Consider the following 13,130-nt stretch of genomic DNA (forward strand, 5'->3'; position numbering starts at 1 on the left):
TAGGCTCCATAATATTTGTTATAATGTAAACTTGGTAAGCACTGGAGGATCAACGACCTAACCGTTTGATAAGAGAGTCTGGAACCCCGTGGGAAAAAGCTGCTACGATTCTGAAGGAAGGACCGGAAAACTGCTCAGCTGCGAATCCGGACCTGGAAATAAATCAGGTGAAAGAAGAACAAATGTTGGGTGACGATTGTTCAGTTTTTGTTAATAAACAGCGGGCCTGAGGGTGATGCGCCCTGAGAAAGATGGAGATGGACAAGAGAGAAAGGGGTCATATGGGCCAACATGGGAGTTTAATTTATAAACAAAATTGAAAAGCTTTCTCTAATCTTCCTTGTCCGTTTTACTTCTTTTGAGCAGGAAGGAAAGGGTATCAGATGAGGGGATTGCTAGGTCAGAGATTAAGGGGTGAATCTGGGGGTTGAATTTGAGAGCGATGTAGACTCCCAGCACCTATGGGAACCCAAGAAGGCTAAGAGAAAGAGCTGTAAGGTTTTATCTAAAACAGGCAGGAGTAGCTGGAGCAGATGAGAGGCATCAAGAGAGTACGTTGATGGCAATAGGTAGGCAAGCAGGAGGAGAAAGAGATTCTGATAGTTGAAGCCCTTTCAGGATTAGTGAAATTTGTGAGTTGCAGAGTGTAGAGCTGGGACACTGAAATTGAGTTGAGTTTGTAGAAAAACTTGATGCCGGAAATTCAAATCTTATCGCTCTGTTCTTAAGGGACATAAAACAGGATGACACTACGGGCACTGAAAATGATGGAAAGGAATGTTGAATGCAAAGTGAAATTTTAAAGCAATTCCAGGATGACCGGTACATTTGCAGTGAGCGGGGAGTGATGCCGAGAAGAGTTGTTTCTTGAGCCTGCAGAAATCAGGGAATGCAGCAGGTGGCTCACATGAATGTCAGGTCTGAAAAGAGGAATCTGAGTTTGCAGGAGGTCGTCTTCGGAAGCCAATGCTCTGAATCCCTGCGTTTGGAAACGAGAAAGAATCAATTATATTCAGGTGGCAGAGAATGTGTTGAGCTCTGAAAATGAACTGATGAGTAACAGATAAACAGGTAATCCTTCTGAATATTCTCATTATAATGAACGATCTTGTTAAAGATTTAGACTGAAGGTGAATTGTGAGTGGAGAAGAATGGATTTTGAGCCCAGGAAGACCCCCAAAAGGAGTGCGGCTACAGCAAATGGACACACTTTGCGCAATGACGAGGAGTGATCGGTTATAGGAATAATGCTGAATTCGTTGGGCCATGGAGCAGAAAACCAATTTTCCCTTGTAGTATCCTCCAAAGCCAAGAGAGGGAGCTGCATCTTTGAACGGCTGAATGTCTTTGTGCAGCAGGAGACAGTTGTCGTAAAAGAAAGTACTGCCATTCCTTTCTTTTAGTAGGAGCTCCCACAGGCGGAGTTCCTTGCGAAAAAAAAGGAACCAAACCATAAGTATGACATCATTGAGGGAATCGACAGAAAGGATCAAATAGAGAGAAGGTAGGAGATAAAAGCTCTGCCTCGAGGATTTATCCTCATTGCGTACAAATTGCAAAGCATATGACATGGTTTATTTAAATTTCGAGAAAGCTTTTGACAAAGTCCCACATAAAAGATTAATTTCTCATATTGAACGCAGTAGGGATTCAATGAAATGCATGCACGTGGATTAGGGAGTAGTTAACATGTAGAAAACAGAAGGCCTCCAGAGTATGCAGTATTGCGGCCCTGACTGATATTCAAAGAAATGGGAATGGTTTTGAAAGTGTTTGAATAAACTGCCGGTAAGCTGAAAGAAGAAAAGCATCTCACAGAGAAGAGACCACTATGGGGTCGTGCTGGACACCCATGGCGGCCAGGGAGGTCACTGCAGGGGCCTGCTGAATGCCTGTAGTGAGGGGAGGGTAGCCTAAAAGGTTACATTTGGAAGACCGCGGAGGTAAGGAATAGAAGGGGGCAGTGGGGCCCTGTTGAAGCTCGCAGCTGGTAGAAAAACGTTTGACAGAGAAGGGAGCACTATGGGGGCCTGCTGGACGCCCATAGTGGCCAGCGAGGTCACTGCAGGGGCCTGCAGTGATGGGGGGTGGGGAATGCGGAAGCAGCCGCACCCAACTGTAATTACTGATTAGAGGAAACATCAAAAATAGAGCAAGGTAACCAGTGGTGTATTACAGGGATCAGTATTAGGTCCTCTGCTATTCCTAATCTACATAATGATTTAGATTATGGCATAGTAAGCAGACTTGTTAAATTTGCACACAACACAAAAATAGGTGGAGTGGCAAACACTGTTGCAGCAGCGAAGGTCATTCAAAATGATCTAGACAGCATTCAGAACTGGGCAAGCACATGGCAAATGACATTTAATAGAGAAGTGTAAAGTACTGCACACAGGCAAGAAAAATGTGCATTATAAATATCATATGGAAGATACTGAAATTGTAGGAATCTTTGAAAAAGACCTAGGAGTTTATGTTGACTCAGATATGTCTTCATCTAGACAATGTGGGGAAGCTGTAAAAAGGCCAACAAGATGCTCGGATATATTGCGAAAAGTTTTGAATTTAAAATCAAGGGAAGTAATGCTAAAAATGTACAATGCATTAGTAAGACCTCACCTAGAATACTGTGTTCAGTTCTGGACACTTCATTAAAAGAAAAAGGATATTGCTGCTCCAGAAAGAGTGCAAAGAACAGCGACCAGAACTGTCCCGGATTTAAAACACATGTCGTATGCAGACAGGCCAAAAGAAAAGAAGCTATTCAGACTTGAACAAAGACTACGCGGTGATCTGATTCAAGCTTTCAAAATCCTAAAAGGTATTGACAACTTCAACCCAGGAGACTTTTTGAACCAGGAGTCACAAATGGAAATTAGACAAAGGGGCATTCAGAACAGAAAATAGGAGGCACTTTTTTTTTTTTTACATAGAAAATTGTGAGGGTCTGGAACCAACTTAGTAATGTTGAAGCCGACACCCTGGGATCCTTCTTGATCCTTCTTGATGATACTCTGAGATCAATAAGCTACTAACAACCAAACGAGCAAGATGGGCTGAATGGCATCCTCTTGTTTGCAAATCCTCCCATGCTCCCATGTAGTTTAAATGGCCTAGGAGGGACAGAAGATTGCGTTTAGTAGGGGGGGGGGGGACCGGACCGGACAGAAAAGTGGAAATATAAAAAAAATACAATCCCCTGAGGACAGGCTCAATGGGCATGATTTTAAATGTGTTTGATATATTGGCTTTAGCCAGTCATGCGTTTTTCCCAGCAATTTTGATTAAGAATATGGCGTGGTCGATTTGCATATTGCAGGGAGCAATCTTCGTGAGGGACTGTTGATGCTGGGTGTGGTGGAGTTACGGTGAGCGGAAATGAAGGAAGTTACAGGCAGAATAGCACAGGTTCCTTCAATGAAGTTATTACAAATCTGGCAAAACAATCTCTGGATACAAATGCTCAAAACTGCCGATGAGCAGTGAGGGAAGGGAACCAGAAAGGTTAGGGAAGGGAACCAGAAAGGTTAGGGAACTTGCAGTGAGAGAAGGGAACCAGAAAGGTTATAGTTAGAGGTGAAGGGAGCACTATGGGGGCCTGCTGGACGCCCATAGTGGCCAAAGAGGTCATTGCAGGGGCCTGCTGGACGCCTGCAGTGAGGGAAGGGAACCAGAAAGGTTATAGTTAGAGGTGAAGGGAGCACTATGGGGGCCTGCTGGACGCCCATAGTGGCCAAAGAGGTCATTGCAGGGGCCTGCTGGACGCCTGCAGTGAGGGAAGGGAGCCAGAAAGGTTATAGTTGGAGGTGAAGGGAGCACTATGGGGGCCTGCTGGACGCCCATAGTGGTCAAAGAGGTCATTGCAGGGGCCTGCTGGACGCCTGCAGTGAGGGAAGGGAGCCAGAAAGGTTATATTTGGAGGTGAAGGGAGCACTATGGGGGCCTGCTGGACGCCCATAGTGGCCAAAGAGATCACTGCAGGGGCCTGCTGGACGCCTGCAGTGATGAGGGGGTGTAACCAGAAGGTTACAGATGCATATTATACAACAGTGGCGGGTGTCGAAACCCCAGGATAGATCGCGGGAGCAGCCGCTCCTAACTGTAATAACAATCTCTGCATACAAATGCTCAAAACTGCTGAAGCACAGAAAGAAAAGCATTTCACAGAGAAAGGATCACTATGAGGGCCTGCTGGACGCCCATAGTGGAAAAAGAGGTCACTGCAGGGGCCTGCAGTGAGGGGAGGTAACCTGAAAGGTTATAGTTGGAGCCAGAATGCTCAGGAACTGCTAAATGAGCCTTTGATTGACAGGTGCGATGGTCCTGCTTTCGGATTTTTCCGGTAGTAGAAGCGCTTCGTGGAGATGCAGTCGGTGCGGGGGAGGTGTTTCAAGTCCGCTTATAATACGCGGAAATTGGGCTTTCTTCTTGAGTCGCGGGTTGGAATTTGTAAAAACACCCATACTGACATGGGTTGGGCTTGTTTTGTGATACTTGGCAACACTGGGTAAAGCAACGATCAGTGATGACGTCATAGCGCCTGCGACGGGAAGGATGAAATAAAGTAAACAAATTCTCCTTACGTGCTGTAGATTTGAATGGGATGTTGTTGCTACGAAAATAAAGCTGGAGCCGGGAGATCGTCCAGTCTCTGATGTCAGGAGTTGCGGAGGAACGAGTGGCCAGGCGGGAGCCACAGCAGACAGGAGAAGCTGACATCTGGGCAGAGAAGTTTGGAGTGGTAATACCGCCGACCGAAGTTGTGGTGGAGTTGGCCCGGGAAGGGCTGGTTGAACTGGTTGCGTGGATCTCGGCTCCGGGAAAACAGCAAACAGATCGTCATCCGTCGAAACGGAATAATCCAGACTGCAGACCATGATGAGTGCATGTACGATGAAATCAAAACGCAACTGAGAGATAAGTGAAGAGGGTATTTATAGTGCTAACAATTTAAATTAGCTAATGTGTAAATTGAATGATTCAATTTGGTGATGCGGAGATTGGTGTCTGACCCTCCTCCCGAACTTTAATTATAAATTTCATTAAAAAGTAGGCAAAACCATTTTTTGAGAAACCGCATTTGGGAGAAAAACTAACAGTTTGGAAACACATTTGCAAAGACCATTGGATTCTATTGTGGTGTTTCCGAACTGTTGAACGTTTCTCATTACATGCAGGTTTACTGGCTTGACAAAAAGGCGATTGACGAAAAGAATGCTGTCTCGATTGCAAAATCGCGTCAAGCTGAAAAGGCTCAGTTGGGAGAGCGTTAGACTGTAACGGTCCCTGCTTCGATACCGGGTTTTTGTAAACAGCACGACTAGGGTTATTTTTTCTTAATTAATTTTTTGAATTAAAAAAACAGCACATTTTTTCTTTAGTGTAATTGGAGGAAATAAAAAAGTATTATAGTGCCGTTTTCTAATGCGATAAAGAAATGCAAAAAGCATCATCTCTGCGTGGGCTTGAAACACCAAAATTTCGATTAACAGCCGAACGTGCTAACCGATTATGGTGTTTTATTAGATAACACCCTGGGAGCTCAACAGAACAGTGTGTATGCATATTGCTAAAATGGAAACCAAATATACACGATTCAAATGGGAATCGTATTCAGATTTTAAGCACAAATTTGATAGACTTCACAGTGCAAAGGAGGAAGGCAGACAATGCAAATGAGGCAACTGGCTCCTACTTTTTAAATCATACGAGAAACTTGAACCCAATTAAGCTTTTAACCGCCTGCAGTTTGGAATGAGTTTGAAATGTTGTTGTAACACCTCACTGGGCAACAGCAATTGCATTATATGAAAGCTCCTGTTTATTTGTCAGCGGCACAGCTACCGGTGCCACTCAGAGTTGGAGGGAGACGGTCGGCCACTTGCCCATAAAACAATACTTTCATGGATCATTTCTATAGTGATTTTTGAAGTGTGTGTGCAAGGGAAAACATTCGGCTTCTGAGCGGGTTTTGAAGTGGCTAACATCGGGAGCTGGAAGGATGGCGGCGACAGCAGGCGTGCGCAGATTTAACGTGCTTCGTTTCAACTGGAGCGACAAGAAAGAAGTGTCTTTGTCAAGATTGGATTTCAGTAGACAGATCCTGCAGCGACTGTTGGAAGTGAAACCGGAGGATTTGAACTGTCTGATCAAGCGTCCAGGAATTGCTGTGAGCTTCGACATAAGCTTTGTGAGTAATGGAGCAATGGGAAAATGTTTGGAAGTGTATAATAAGAAGAGAAAAGACGCACCATTAAGTCAGTTTTTAGTTGAACCTTTGTCGGACAGAGAAATAAAAGTCGTTACAATTCAATTTTATAGTGAGGTTGTAAACGACTATGATATTGAAACCTGGCTACATAGACATTGTAAAGTTAAGTCCCGTAGCAGAAAAGTAAAGGACGCTGACGGTGTGTGGAATGGAGCGAGACAGTGGCTCATCCAACTCCACGAAGACCCGAATGGGATTAATGGTGTGAGACATTTGCCAAGTAACTTTTCTCTGGGGACTACTCGGGGTTTTGTTATGTACTATGGAATGCCAAAGCTATGCCGCAACTGTGGGGGGTGGGGACACTTAGCAGTTGCGTGCAAGGTTGTGAAATGCAAGAACTGCGGTGGGGCTCATATCAGCTCTTTTTGCACTGAAGAAAAGAAATGCAACTTGTGCGGCAAAGAAGGTCATGTTTTTAAAATGTGCCCGGACTTGTTCACTAATGTTGTGAAAATGCAGCGAGAGCCGAGGCCAACGGTGGCGGAGGAGGAGGCAGGAGCAGAGGGTCAGCAAGCGGCGGGACTTGCGGTGGTGGAGAAAGAGGCAGAAGCGGAGAGCCCGGGAAACAAAGAGCCGCAGTTTGGTAACGAAGAGGAGAGCTTGGAGGAAGGTTCTTCGTCGTCGAGCTCTAGTGAGTTTGAGTTTGAGGAGGAGGGGGTTGTAGATCAAAGGGCGCGACCTGTGAAACGCAAGCCTGAAGAAGAGGAGGGGTTTGATATAAAAAAGCAAGTCAGGGGGGTATCTGCTTCTCAGACAGCAGAATTAAGCTCAGGCGGTACACCTGAGTCAGAGACAATGGAGGAGAGTGGAGATTACGTTGATAGCCCTGCTTCTTCCAGTAGGGGGCAGGACGTAGTCAGACATGACTTCGACGGGGTAGCCTTTTTGCAGGAAAATGACGTTGCGTCTTTTGTTGCTGTTTCGGCTGTTCTAATGCCGGCAGCGGACAAAACTCCGGCAGAAGAGGAGCAACAATCTGATGACAGAAACACTGGGGAGAGCATAGCGGGTGTGGACACTGATAAGGTGGAGGGACAGGGTGTCACAGAAGGTAAATGGGAGGAGGGGAGGCGAAAGAAAAAAGGACATAGAAAGAAGGATAGGTCTGATGTATAAAAATGAGGTCATGTTGCTCAATATTGTTTCTGTAAATGTTAGAGGGTTTCAGGGTGCGAACAAACGTAAAAGTGTATTTGGTTGTTTAAAATCAATTGAGACAGATATTTTTTGTTTACAGGAGTGTGGGATCCCGTACTCTGATTATTATTATAAGCTTAAACAAGAATGGAATGTGGGAGAATCTGTGTGGTCTGGGTCAAATAGAGAGAGAACTGCAGGGCTTGGTTTTTTATTTAAAAACCCAAATATTATGGTAGTGGAAATACATGAAGTATTCCCGGGACGTTTATTAGTTGTAGATATTAAATATAGAGACACAGATTTGCGGCTAGTAAATGTATATGGGTCTCAGTCGGGGGTTGAGAGAGTAAAATTGTTTGAACAGTTAAGGGTATTTTTAGTTACTAATAAAATACTGCTTGTAGCGGGGGATTTTAATTGCGGCCTATTAATTGAGGACCAGAAAAAAGAAAAAATAGATGTATCTGGTAATCTTTTGAAAACTCTGATAAAGGATGCGGGTTTAATAGATGTTGCAAAAAGTTTTTGTCCCTCTGACCCAGGGTACACGTGGTCTAATAGTACCACTAGTTCAAGGATAGATTTTTGTTTTGTTCCAAGCTCTGTAAATATTAAGAATTTTAGTTTAGAATCGTTTTTTTTTTCTCAGATCACAGAATGTTAAAGATTTCACTAGAATTAACTGGGGGAACTGAGTATGGAAGAGGGGTGTGGAAGTTAAACTGTAATTTATTAAATGATGAAAAATTGATTAAATCGTATAAGAAAAGGTATTTGGAATGGAGAGAGTTGAAGGTTTGTTTTGACTCTATAAGTGAATGGTGGGAGATGGTAAAGTCTCGTACTAAGGGTTATTTTATAACATTGGGGAGGAAACAAGCACAAAGGAATAAAAATAGATATTTGAAACTTCAAAAAAGAGTGCAAAATCTAATAAAATTACAAGGGGAAGGCTTTGATTTTGGCGACGAAATTAAAGAAATTAATCACAAACTCTCTGATTTATTTAGAGAGAGGGAAAAGAAAGTGCGCTTTAGAGCTAGGGTGAATCATTTAGAGAAGGATGAGACGTGCAGCCGTTTCTTCTTTCGTGAATTAGGGAGGAAAAAAAGTTTTGTGCAAAGTTTAAGAGATGGGGAGGGGGAAGTGGTAACAGAAATGAATGACATCTTAAATGTTACAAAAAAAGTTTTATGAAGATCTGTATAGAAAGAGGGAAACAGAAAGTGATGTGCAAGATTTGTTTTTGAGAGAGCTGGAGTGTCAAATTAGCAAGGAAGATAATATTAATCTAATTCATAAATTAAGGATGGAAGAAGTGAAACAGGTGGTTTTTTCATTTGGAAAGGGGAAGACTCCAGGTCTGGATGGTCTTCCCATTGAATTTTATCAGGTTTTCTGGGAAGAGATTAAATATGATTTGATGGAAATGCTTAAAGAATGCTTTGAGGGGGAAAGTTTAGGCAAGTCTATGAGAGAAGGTGTAATAACAATTTTATTTAAAAACAAAGGGGATAAGGATGACTTGAAAAATTGGAGGCCAATTACGCTGTTAAATTGCGATTATAAAATTCTATCCAAGACTATAATGGGCAGATTACAAAAAGTAACAGACAAATTAATTAATCCGGACCAGGTGTGTGGTGTCCCGGGAAGAATGATAGGGGATAATCTGAATTTAATAAGAGATGCATGTTTATTTGCAAAGGAGAGGGGACTCCCTTTATGCCTTATTAATGTAGATCAGGAGAAAGCATTTGACAGGGTGGACCAAGAATATCTGTTTAAAGTCTTTGAATATATGGGATTTAATTCAGTATTTATTAAATAGATTAAAATGCTTTTCCAAGAGGTCAGGGGTAGGGTGGTGGTCAATGGGTTATTGTCACCAACATTTCAAGTAAATTCTGGAGTAAGACAGGGGTGCCCTTTGTCTCCGCTGTTGTATATATTTGCATTAGAACCGGTATTGGTAAAAATAGGGAAATCAAAACAGATAACAGGGGTGATAATTCCGGGTTCAGGACAGCAAGAGGTGAAATTAGTAGCCTACATGGACGATGTAACTCTGATGTGCAGAGATAACTATTCTGTTCACAAAGCTTTAGATATTATGAGGCTATTTGGGAGAGCTTCTGGTTCTAAAATTATTACAGAGAAGAGCCATGCCATGTGTATGGGGGAGTGGGAAGGAAAAGATGGAATTGAGAGGGTGTTAATAGTGGAGGAGGAGGGGGTAAAGATTTTAGGGGTGGTGTTTGATAGAGAAATTAACGGTTTAAAGAATTGGGTGGAAGTTTTAAGAAAACTAAAGCTTAAAACTGAATATTGGAAATTGAGAAATTTGACACTAGAGGGGAAACTATTGATTGTTAAAATGATATTGATGCCAATTTTATTATATGTGGCAAGGGTGTTCCCACCCAACTTGGTGACGAGTAGAACAATAATTAGGCACTTGTTCCAATTTTTTTGGGGAGGAAGATTTGAAAAGGTAAAAAGGGAAACGGTAATGGTGCGGAGAAACCAGGGTGGAAAAGGTTTTCCAAATGTTATTTATGTTTTATGGGTGTATTTTGTATGTTACACAATTAATGCAGCATTGGAAATGAATAAAAAATACAGCTTCTTTGCTAGGTTTTATTTTGGTCAGTCTTTGAGGAAAATGGGTTTAATGAAACTGACACATACAGTGCCTTATAGTGATGAAATGCCTTTTTTATACAGGAAAACAATGAGCTTTATAGTGCAAAATAGCCTGTGTGAGAAGATGCAAGGGAATTGGTCAGCAAAAGAATTAATAAAAAAGAAAGAGATAAGTGGAAAACTGTGCAGAGTCGGGCTCTTGAATGACAGTGCCTCGGAAACCATATGGAAAAATGTAAATTATTCAAGGCTAAATAATAGACAAAAAGATTTGGCATGGTTATCAGCGCATGGGAGGTTGCCATGTAAGGAACATTTGTATAAAAAGCATATGGTAAAGTCAGACAAATGTGTAAAAAAATGGGTGTACAGCTGCAGAAACAATCCAACATGTGTTTTTTGAATGTGTGTATGCAAAAGAATGCTGGAAAAGAGTGACGAGATTGTCAAAGAAATTTGTTAGAGATCAGGATATGTGTGTGAACTTGATACTGTATGGGCCAAAAAAGGGGATTAAAACAAATGCCAGTGAAAAAGGGTGGATTATTATTAACTGTGTAAAAGAGGCATTGTGGATAGTGAGAAATCGGAATGTGTATAACTTGAAAATTGAGGTTACTGTTGATGATTTTTGTAAAATTGTAATTGTAAAAATAAGAGATTATGTTTGGCTAGACATGGTGGCTTTGGGTAAAGCTGTGGCTTTAAAAAAATGGAAAATTAATTCACTTGGTGATTTGTTTCTCTAAACTGATTTAGAATGTCAGGATTTGTTTTGTAACCAAGCCTGTAAAGGATTATGATTGTATTTAGTTTCTTTTTGTTTTGTGATTGATTATAATGTGTTTTGAATTTTTTTAATAAACTTTATATATAATGCTAGCGAAATGCGTTTTTAAAGTGTTTGGACTCGCTATCCACGAGGAAGAGTGAGAGTGTTCACTTTTGAGCGTGAAGGAGGCAGTGAGTGTTGTTTTTTGGCCAACTGCTCCCTGTTATTGATGACCCCTCCAGTGTTCCTTAGGGGGCTGGAGGAAGCGGACACGTTCTGAGTGGGTATCTTGCCTAAAGGTACGCAAGAAGAACTACAGTTGCAAAGCACTGCTGCTTTTTCGACGATTGATTAAAACTATCAATCTGACTGAAAACACGGATCACATTAATTGTGATCGGTATGATACCAATAGGCTTACATGGCAGGTATTCTGTATAGACAATGTCATATACACAGAAATGAACACGGACAGTGTTTATTAAGGGCTGACTCATTGAAACGTTCGAGAGATCTCGGTGTACTGGACAAATATACTGGATTTTTTCCATGTCGTAATTGTGCCGCCTGTGATAATGCGTTTGAAACTAGAGATAATGTGAGATAATGTCTGTTACTGGCGGATAGTTTACAAATGTACTCAATTATGTTACAACTTTTGTGTCTACGAAACATATCTGTAACATTTATGTAATGCCTGTGTGGTTTTTTCATGAAGTTAATTTGCTAACAGACTGTTCTGGTTTGTTTCTAACCGTGAAGCGATCGCTCTGTTTGCCGTATATTTTCTGTCTGTAAGAGGAGTGTCCTTGTGATCCCATATAGAATGCGACGAAACAGGTCGCCCTCCTTAATATAAACAGATAAAGAATAAGTTCACGCACACACCAGGTGATTTACTGTAGCGTCAGAAATTGGAGGTTCAGCAGTGTACTGCAGTGTTGTGCAAAGACGACGGTGTAAGTCAGGATGGCCGAGCGGTCTAAGGCGCTGCGTTCAGGTCGCAGTCTCTCTGGAGGCGTGGGTTCGAATCCCACTTCTGACAAATCTGTTTGTTTATTTATTTCTTAAAACGTCCACCGAATGCTTGGTAATTTGATTTGTTTTTCTTGTTAGTATTCAAATCACAAGGTCGCTAAATGAGAGAAAGTCACCGCAAGCCTGCACCTCACCAAATCCTTCACACTGTTAAACTGCCTCATTATGACAAGGCCTCTAATTATGCCTTTCCAATACTTTGAATGTGTTATTGTTCAGTTTAACATGAGAACATCTTGGTAGAACACATAATGTCCGCAGGACTTATTTTCCTCGGGTTCTAGTATCAAGTTTTGAGTGTGTCGCCGGTTAGCTCAGTTGGTTAGAGCGTGGTGCTAATAACGCCAAGGTCGCGGGTTTGATCCCCGTACGGGCCATGGCTTTTCTTCTTTAAAGAAACCACAGCATTTGTAATGGTGCCAAAATGAACAATCTTTAACAAAATGAACCAAAGCGATATGAAGTACAACCAGTAATATTTCAGACTTCCTGAGCTTCAAACATGTATTAACAATGAACACATACAATCAGTTAAAAACAAAGCTTACGTAGTCGGCAGGATTCGAACCTGCGCGGGGAAACCCCAATGGATTTCAAGTCCATCGCCTTAACCACTCGGCCACAACTACATGCTCGCACCGTTAGTTGTGAAAATATCCAAAAGAAGTAAACGGCTCCCGCAGTAATGCTGTAGATGGCAGTATAGGCTAACTAATGAACCAAAGTCAAATGCCTTTGTTGAAACTCTGTCAGATTTGTACAAGGCAAGCACACGTGGGAAAAGTAAATACAATATACTTTCTGTTAACGTTCATAATAATGAATACATCTTTATTTCAAAATACGTAGCTATTTAACTGATCTTTTCAAAACACCCCCATCCACAAAAACAAAGTAGTTATTTATTTCAACTGAAAAACTGACTTGCTTCATGGCTGCGGCCAGAGCACTCGAGAACGTTCTGGCTAGCGTGAGCGGACTAAGCAGATAACAAGATCTACAAAATATCACATGCCAATAAAACTTACCATAATTATGTTCATTTTATTATTATTTATTTAGCAGACGCCTTTATCCGTGGAGACTTACAGAGACTAGGGTGTGTGAACTATGCATCAGCTGTAGAGTCACTTACATTTACATCTCACCCGAAAAACGGAGCACAAGGAGATTAAGTGACTTGCTCAGGGTCACACAATGAGTCAGTGGCTGAGGTGGGATTTGTGCCAGGGGACCTCCTGGTTACAAGCCCTTTAT

At 41.9% G+C, this 13,130-nt stretch overlaps 4 non-coding genes across 4 annotated transcripts; 3 read left to right on the forward strand and 1 right to left on the reverse strand.

The window, feature by feature from the left end:
- Positions 1–10,910: 10,910 nt before the first annotated feature.
- Positions 10,911–11,120, forward strand: LOC117395707 (small nucleolar RNA U3). Its single transcript, XR_004543636.3, has one exon. It is a non-coding gene; the product is annotated as a small nucleolar RNA U3 (small nucleolar RNA).
- Positions 11,121–11,798: 678 nt separating this feature from the next.
- Positions 11,799–11,880, forward strand: trnal-cag (transfer RNA leucine (anticodon CAG)). The gene has a single exon. It is a non-coding gene; the product is annotated as a tRNA-Leu (tRNA).
- A 296-nt stretch (positions 11,881–12,176) lies between these two features.
- Positions 12,177–12,250, forward strand: trnai-aau (transfer RNA isoleucine (anticodon AAU)). Its single transcript has one exon. It is a non-coding gene; the product is annotated as a tRNA-Ile (tRNA).
- A 170-nt stretch (positions 12,251–12,420) lies between these two features.
- Positions 12,421–12,502, reverse strand: trnas-aga (transfer RNA serine (anticodon AGA)). The gene has a single exon. It is a non-coding gene; the product is annotated as a tRNA-Ser (tRNA).
- Between the last annotated feature and the right edge of the window lie 628 nt (positions 12,503–13,130).

This window comes from Acipenser ruthenus, chromosome 35 (genome assembly GCF_902713425.1).
Source record: "Acipenser ruthenus chromosome 35, fAciRut3.2 maternal haplotype, whole genome shotgun sequence".
NCBI classification, from domain to species: Eukaryota; Metazoa; Chordata; class Actinopteri; order Acipenseriformes; family Acipenseridae; genus Acipenser; species Acipenser ruthenus.